Source organism: Leptonychotes weddellii, chromosome 12, assembly GCF_054177405.1.
Source record: "Leptonychotes weddellii isolate Sample4059 chromosome 12, ASM5417740v2, whole genome shotgun sequence".
Lineage (NCBI taxonomy): Eukaryota > Metazoa > Chordata > Mammalia > Carnivora > Phocidae > Leptonychotes > Leptonychotes weddellii.
This window is the reverse complement of record NC_138380.1, coordinates 41927293-41936403: the sequence shown is the minus strand read 5'-3', so window position 1 is coordinate 41936403 and position 9111 is coordinate 41927293.

The window sequence follows — 9111 nt, the reverse complement described above, 5'->3', positions numbered from 1 at the left end:
AACCTTAGCCCAGTGCCTGACACAGGCAGGCGTGCAGTTCTGTGAGTGGCAGCCCCTCTACCGCACCCCCCCCCACCCCCACAGTCTGGGTTAGAGCACAGTCTCACTGGCTTTCACGCTGGTCTCTCCATGAGGACGGTAAACCCTCCTGTGTCAGTTCAGCTACTTTGTTGTCAGTCCCACCTGAGCGGGATTTGATCTGGGAGCCTTCTGTTTCTGTGCCACGGAATGCTGCCCTCGGGAGGATCCTGAGAGTAGGGGTTGGGGGACAGAGATCATTGATTTTCCTGTCCCCTGGGGCCCTACACAGCAAGATGTGAAGGTCATTTCCTGGCGTCCAGAATTCCGTCCTTGGCATACTTGTTTTCCCCTTTCCATTCCAGTAATTTCTTAGCAGCGTGCAAACTCACACATCAGTTCCTCTTTCCCTTCTTGGTGATGTCAGTTTATCCCAACTTCCCCTTCCCTATTTTGACCAAATACTTCCTTGAATCATCAATTCCTCACCCTCACCTGGGAAAAACCAAGGCTGCTTCTCCTCGCTAGGACCACGCAAAAGCACCCCCTCCCTCCATTGATTTTTATGTTAACATGAATAATAGGATTTTGTGTTCAAGGCATATAAATTTTCCATTAGTAACAGGGCCAGACTTGGCCTGTTTGGCTTGGATAAGAGTAGTAGTCAAGTGACTGACATGGAAGGCTCGGTGAACTTCATGAAATTCAATGGTGTTCCTTCCTGCTGCACTTTGGCACGGAGAAGCGTGTTGGTGAGACCAGCCACGTGTCCGCGCTGGTTGGGCTCTCCCTGAGCAGGGGCTTCAGGAGCCCCGCACATCTGCCTCACCTCTGCCCTGTGTGTCATCTGGGGCTTCCCTGCCCTTCCCTTCTCAGGCTGCACAATGGGGACAGTCCTATACGGAGAGAGGTGGGGTTGCTCGCTGTTGATTGTATTTCATTTGGCTTCGTCAAGGACTTGTTTCATTTCGTTTTCATTGTTGCTAGATAATGCCTAAAAAGAAAGGCTCTTCTAAATCTTTAAACATGTTCTTCAAAGGCTGCAATACTAGGGGAGTGCAATACTAGGGGAGGCTGGACAAGGGGAGATAAAGGGGACCAGTGTCCTGGAGGGGATATGAGGAACCAATGAGATTTCCTATGAAAACTCTAAACTCACACAAAAGCACACCCTCCCTTAGTTTAGCTTTTAGGTGAAATGAACAGCTATATTAGGATACACTATTCTGGAATGTGTTCCTTTAAAGCCTAGACCCCAGGAGCACCAAGACCAGCAAGAATCACCCAAGCACCCAGTTCCTTAATTCTCTTTGATTTCCAGAGCACTTGCCCTCAGGGCCCCTCTGACCTGCTCTAACTTCTTGTATGTTGTCCCCTCCTGGCAGGGGGCCCCTTTACCCATCTTTACTTGAGGAATCAGTGCATTCCACCAAACCTCTGGTTCTGTTTGCTGCCAAAGGTAGTTGAAGTTTCTGCCACAGACCCATCATGGTGGCTGAGTTACAGGTTTTGAGGACAAGCTTGGAAAAAAGGGGTGCATCCAAAGATATCTGGCATAAAAAATTTTCCATGGCAATTATAATAGTACCTTTGTATTATCATTCAAAATAGTAATCCTCTAACATATTACTGTAAACAGCTTGACTATTTAACAACTTCTCATAGAGCCTCATTGGATCTTTCCTCATCTCCTGTGAGACTGATAACAGCATTGTCTAATTTGGGTTTCCCTAGAAGTAGACCTGGAGACATGGGTCTGGGTACAAGTAGTTTATTTGGGAGGTGATTCCTGGAAGCCCCAGCAAGGGAGTGAGGAAGCAAAATAGAGGAGAGAGGAAAGCAAGGGAAGGGTGTGTGGGAACGTGGGGCTCCATCCCGCAGGGGACCCCCGAGAGACTTAGAATCTGCCTGGATTGCACTACTGAGGGGCGAAGGGCTGGGGGCTTTATGCACCCACCCTCGTCACTCTCTGGCACTTTGGGCAGTCCAACAGGGGCATGCGTGCCCATCCAGGGAATTCCTCTGGCAGAGACCAAGCAGCAGTTAGCATGTGGGGGGCTGTCTGGTGTCAGCCTCTGGGCTAGGCCAAGCCGAGCAGGCAGGTGTGGGGGCCCAGCAGCCTCTGCTATAGTCCTCACCAATTCATGGGGAAGAACTGAGGCCCAGAGAGGTGAAGTACTTGCTCAGAGTCACACAGCTGGCGGAGTCTCTGCACTCCTTCACCTGCATTGCTGTCCCTCGCCCCGCATGGCCTCCAGGGCTGCGGTGATGACAGAGGTGGCTGGGACATCCCCTAAAAGCCCAAGGCAGCTGGGGTTAGGAGGCCCGAGAGCTGCACTGGCAGAATGCCTTCTCTGATGTGCTTCTCACATTTCCGTTTCCACAGGGAACTTTGCCTGACCAGTTTAGCCCCTTCTTTAGAGGCAACACAGCATAGTGATGAAGATTTCCGAGCCAGCCCTCCTGGGCTCCTGTCCTGGAAATTGAGTGGCCTTGGGCAACTTACTTAAACTTTCTGTGCCTTTGTTTTGTTCTCTATTAAAATACCATCTGCTTCTTAATGGCTGATGCAAGGACTAAATGAATTAATACACGAAAATTGCTTAGCAGGGAAGAACAACCATAAGAGTGTTAGTTGGTGTTGTTACGGTGCATGTGGATGCTCTTTTTCCTGTCACTAGCATTTCCCTGGCTGTAGGATTCATGTGGACTCGTTCTAAAACGAAAGCTCACATTTCGTCCTGCGCTCATGTCTGGGCAGCATCTTGCCAAGTTTAAACACCACGGCACTTCAGACAATTTGTTTATCGCCTGTCTTTGCCCCGCGTTGAGAAACTCCCTACCAAGGGAGCTCATGTCGGCCTTGCCCTTCACGGAGCAAGAAGTGCCAAGGGCAGTGCCTGGCCCTGGGAGCTGCTCCGGAAGTTGGTGTTCGGTGAATGAGAGCGCACCCTCCCAGGGGTTCACTGGTGACGCCGAAGCTCATGTTACCCAGGCAAGCCACCTGCTGGTGGTGACATCAGTGTAAAAAGAATTTAAGAGGTTGAACCAAAGACGGACTCCTCCCAGAATTTTCTCTGTATTTATAGAACACTATTCTGAGGCCCTCAAAAGAATTTTCAGCTGTGGCTCAGGTCTTTAATCCTCAGTGAGATGAAATTGGAAGCTGAGAGATGGAGGGGGGCATTCCAAAGTGCTGTATTAACATCTGCCAGTAATGATTGGTATTACTGTGTCGTTACGGATAACACTGTGTGGCAACAGGTGGACTAATTTTAACATCTCTTTGACCCTGACGCACTGTTGAAATGGGTCAGGGTCAAATTGGGGGTCCTGTTTTATGTATGAGGAACTCGGACCCGCTGTGCCGTGCGGAGGGCCCTGAGGCAGAACCGACCTAAGCCGCGGTGCTTGTTCACAATTACCAAGTTCTTGTAGGAGGTGCCCAGTAGTGGGAGGTGGGTTATAGCTGCACAGCCTAGACACCAAGTCACAGATTCAGCTTGTTATGGGCTGAATTGTGTCCCCCTCCGATTCATATGTTGACATCCTAACGGCCAGTACCTCAGAACGTGACTCATAGGGTCTTTAAAGAGAAAAGTAAGGTTAAATGAAGTCATCAGGGTGGGCCCTAATCCAATAGAACTGGTGTTTTTATAAGAAGAAGAGAGATCAGGACACAGACAGGGAGCAGAGGGGTCTCAGAGGAAACCAGCCCTGCCCACACCTTGATCTCAGACTGCTAGCCTCAGAACTGTGAGGAAATACATTTCTGTTGTTTAATAAATTGCCAGGCCATGGGACTCTGGTGGCAGCCCTAGCAAATGAAGGTGCCTTCATTCGTAGGCCCATGCAGAGACCTCTCACCGTCTCCCCCAGCTCAGGGACCACCCCCGCGTAGCTATTCCACCACACCTCGAGGACGGGTCACCTCGGGCAAATCTGGTTCCAGAGTCAGCCAGCCCCAGACAGAATCTGCAGCTTATTTCTCCATCCCCTGCTGCATGTGCACATCCTTGCCCCCAAATTTTTGAGCTTTTTTTTTCTTGGTTTGATTGTTTTGTTCTTGCCTGCTCTGTTTTGTCTTATTCTGTCTACTGTTTAGAAGCACACAGACTCTGATTAGAAAGGGCCTTCTGCCCCCAAGACCTTGTTTAAAAGCCTCTATAGCCTTTGCTACAAATGACCTAAACTGCTGAGGTTGCAGCAGGAGTCATGCATTTCAGAATCCATGGACCGATAGCTTCTATTTCTGGAAGCTCAGATGGAGAGTTGTGTCTATTCCGTGCAACCTTAGATCGTTTTAGCATCCATTATGGGACGGTCTTCCAGCCATCACAGAGCAGATCTCTCTGCTTGCTCACGGCACAGCGGCTGCTGGCTCTCTGCTGGGATCTCCTTGATCCTAGCCAGTTCTTGCTGGGACTCGGTTAGGTGTAGACCTGGGGTAAGCCTCGGGAGGTCCTAGTGTAGACCTGGCTTTGCAAAAGTGCAACATGATTTCAGGTCTTTAATGGTACCAGAGAAACCACAAGAAGTGAAAGTTAATCTTTTTTTTTTAAACAAATCATCTTACTTTCCCTTTTTTTGTCTCCTTCACTTTTTCTCACTCTACCTTCCCTGTGTTACTTTGTGTCTGTTGCCAGAGTGAGCAAATAGAAGTACAAGATACCTAGATAAACTTGAATTTCAGTTAAATAGCTATACTACAACTAAAACAAATCACTGTCTTAGTATAAGCAGGGAGCAAATATGGACATACTTATACTTACATTTTTTATTGTTTATCTGAAATTCAAATTTAACTGGGCATCTTGTATTTTATCTGGCAACTCTTTGTCTCTTAATATGTGTTCTTTTGTGTGTTTCTCATATATACAGGTATGTATGTACACAGAGATTTAGCTAGATAGAGATAGATATCTCCCTCGCAAGTTTTCCTTATGTCTTTTTCCCCTGTAAACCCACCACACACACTCCCCTGCCTTCATTCATATGTACAGGAGTGGTTACACATATTTTTTTCCACCTTTTTTCGTTTCTCCACATCCTCTCCCCTGTTATATTATCTCCTTTATCTATCCTTAAAAACTATAGTTTTCCTTTCCCTAAATGATAGTCACACTTAATAAATAACTTTTGTTTCCTTCCTACTTTAACCTTTTGAGAAGTAGAATACTTGATAGTTCTTTGTCTAAAAACCAGTAAAATAAGGTCATGATCAGCCTAGATATTCTACTTTCCTTTTTGTTTTTCTTATTTATATTTATTTTGCCTTGCTGGATCACTGGCTCTTTTTTATTTATTTATTTATTTATTTATTTATTTATTTATTTATTTATTTATTTATTTGAGAGAATGAGAGAGAGAGCACATGAGAGGGGGGAGGGTCAGAGGGAGAAGCAGACTCCCTGCCGAGCAGGGAGCCCGATGCGGGACTTGATCCAGGGACTCCAGGATCGTGACCTGAGCCGAAGGCAGTCGCTTAACCAACTGAGCCACCCAGGCGCCCAAGGATCACTGGCTCTTAATATGAAAATGGGATCATACCCTTGTACAGATTGTGGTAGCACAGGATACAGGTCATGTAGGAACCTCGTGGGCAGCATAAGAAGTTTGAGGATTTTTTTTTTTTTTTTTTTTTTACTTTTGTTACATCTCATTAGTAAGTCTTAAAACCTCCCAGTCAATAGGCATAAATCCCTCTAATGTCATCTGTTTTTTTAACAAACCATTATGTAAGGCTGTGGGATTCCTAAATCAGTGAAACCCATTGGTCTTCACCCTAAGATAAGACACATGCAAAGGTAAGAATACGAAGGAATATGTATTCTTTGCAGCAGAGAATAAGGAGTGTAGGTTGAGCCAGAACTGAGTGATGACAGACCTTCATCATTAAGGGATTGGGTTAAAATGGCTGCCTTGCTCACCAGGTAGAAGACAGAGCGGGAGCACCCAGGGCGCTCACTCTGGGAACTTCCACCTCTTCTCATTTTGCACCCTACGCACCTCCCTCACTTCACTTTTGTCCTGGCTCTATCACATAGTGCAGTTAAACTTTGCTCCCTCATAACCCAGCACTTAAGAAGCTCAACCAAGGTATTTCTCTTTCGAAAAGGATCATGACACCATTTTTTCCAATTTGAGAAAAATAAAAGTAAATGAATTTATTTTTCTTGATTCTTACTTCACTGTGTTCCACCTCATGCCACAAAAAAGTTGACACGGGCATTTTTTAAAATTCTGCCTCCACAAACTTTTCCTAAACCCTTTTCACAGTAGTTGGCCTCTGTGGTTTGTTTGTTTTTCTTTTCCGGTTGAACAGTTGTCTAATTCACTTGTTGACAAAAAAAATTCAAAAAACTCTGTGAGGGCATCCACCAATGCAGTCCTAAAACACACTTTCCAGGCCTCCAACTCTTGGGGACCAACTGTTGGCCATTGATGGTTGTATCTGGGGCTTCACCACTCCTTGACCCCACCCGGCCCCCATGACTTTGATGACTAGAGTGCTTTACTATTATGATTTTCTTTAAAATAGTTCCATTTGAACCCTGGAATCTGAAATGTATCTGTGTATGGATGTGATTTATTTTTAACTGACTTTTTAAAAGCAGTTTTAGATTCCGAGCAAAATTGAGTGGAAAGTACAGAGAATTCTCTTACACCTGCTGCCCCTGCACATGCAGAGCCTCCCCCAAATCAACAGCAGATTTTTCATCAAGTCTTAAATACTGCGTTTAAAGATTCATCATCTTTAAAACTATCTCTTTGAGGGCATGGTGACTTAAAATGAACAGAATAACCAAAGATTGGTAGCATTTTTTAAATGTGATTTTTAAAAAAAAGTGTTCATGTACTAATATTTTATAGGGTCTTACACATTTTCTGCCTGTACAAGAATTACCGGTTCCTAAACTGGAATTCAAGGTACTAGAGATCAGAGCAATAGCTGGACATCAAAGGCAGCTGATGTTTGTTGACTATATTGATATTCTCTTCCTTAAAGCGTCTTGTGACTTCCAGATGCTTTGTCATCTGAACAGTCTTTGGCCTGGGAGCCAGTAGGTGGGTGGTCTTTAAATGGCTTTTCCTCGAGCCAGGGGTGTAGCCCCTTCCTTAGGGTGCAGGGTTGACCTCACTGAGATGCCAAGGAGTGCAAAGGAAGGACAGTGGTTGGAGATACATCTCAGTTTGCAGGAGCAATTGTTACAACAGCCTATATCACTCTGATTACATATGGCCTCAATCAGGAGGCCTAATTTTAGGAGGTGTAAGACAAAAATACAGTTGAGAGAAGTGAACTAAAAATAGCCCTCCCCCTTTATTCTGTTACAATTCACTCCCTCAGATGCTGAGTCTGTTCAGTTTTTGCAAAAGTCTTTCCCTGTCATAATTGTCATGAAGACTTTTGACAGTTATTAAGCACAATGAAAGCCCACATCTTATTTCGATTCACTGCAGCTGTCAGGACTTGCAATTTATTTCTGCTGTCCTCTAGAATTCCTGGCGTTCTGTTAAACAGATGCTACTGTATTTTTAAGGGAGGGTTTGAGGTGGCCCCATTTTATTAAAAATACACAAGAAGTGTCATTAATAAGAGTATGTTGTGTGAGTCACACTTCATGAACTCAGATGGGCCTCTTCTGTGATTCTCATGACAAAAATACTTTTGTAAAAAAAAATTTACACCAAATTTTTCACATTAAAGAACTAATTTTACCTTAATGAATATTTGGAGTGTTTATTATATAGAAGACATTGTGCTGAGCACTAGAACAGTTGATGAAGACATCATTTCTGCCTCAAGGAACTTACTTGGGGAAGACAGACGTATGTCAAGATGTGAAACATGCAATCTCAGCAACTGACGCCAAAATTCTTCCCAAGGCAGGACCTGTCTGGGGGACATATCCTGACAAACTGTGGAGGGCTTGATTGGGAGGGTGGAACTTGAAAGTAGGAATGAGGCAAGAAATAAGAATGGCTACACTGCACCACACAAAGCAAGGAGAAGGATTTGCTTCATGCATCCGTAGCTGGGCAGAGGGAAAAACAGTTCAGAAGGGAGGTGGGGGAAGGGGCCAGAACACTGGTTTGAGGAAGGTGACTAAGGGGATGCTGGGCCAGATGAAATCCTCCCGTGGTGTGACGAGCAAAGGCCATTCGAGGGCCAGTGATGCCCAGTGCTCAGCGCAGGGGTGTTGGTTCTTAGAATGGAAAGCCCTCCTATTCTCCACCCACATTTCAATAAAGTCTCCTGTGCTCATGAATGATTCGTGTGGGTGTTTAGGGGTTTTCCTGAGGGGCATGGAGGAAGAGGGGAAAGGCTCACAGAAGGCTTTGGCTTGGGTTTCTGAGACCATAAGGAGTAGAGCAGAGACAGGATGTGTGAAAGGAGGAACATGGAAGCATATGTGCCCACGAGACGTAACTTCCCCTGAAATTGCAGAAATCTTTGGGAGGCTTTGGGCTTCCCAGGGGCATCAAGAAGGGCTCTGAGCCAGTCTCCTCTAGATCTGAAGGGCTCAGGAACCCCCAGCTGATATCTGCTTATCTAGGTTAGGCTGCCAAAATGTGTGGCTATTGTACAATAAGTGGATAAGAGTTGAAATTCTGACTCTTGGCGTGATATAGGCTTCTCTGTGAGAGGCTTCATAGCTAGGCCTTGGAAGATGAACGTGACTTTAGTTGGCAGAGTTGGAGAAGAGCAGAGCCTGCAGAGAGAATGCATGGGTATTGACGTTGAGACACCAAGTGCATGACCAATACAGGGAATGGGGGATCAGGCAGGTGTAGACAGTATATAAAACGTGTGGGGTGGGAGGTGGAAACATGGAATGTGGTCAGATTCTGGACAGCCTAGAACACCAGGCCTAGTGAGTTTTGTCCAAATTCTCTGGATGCCTCATCTAGATGTAAAGAAAATTGGAGAAACCACGTGAAAGTTTAACTAGAGAGTGGAGATTTTGAAAGCAAGGGGCCCATCAGGAGACCGTTTAAATTTGTAACTCTCAGACTTCCCACCTCCATCTGCACACCTGAAGGTTGACCTCCTCCCATTGCTGAGAATGGAGCAATGGGTTAAGTGGT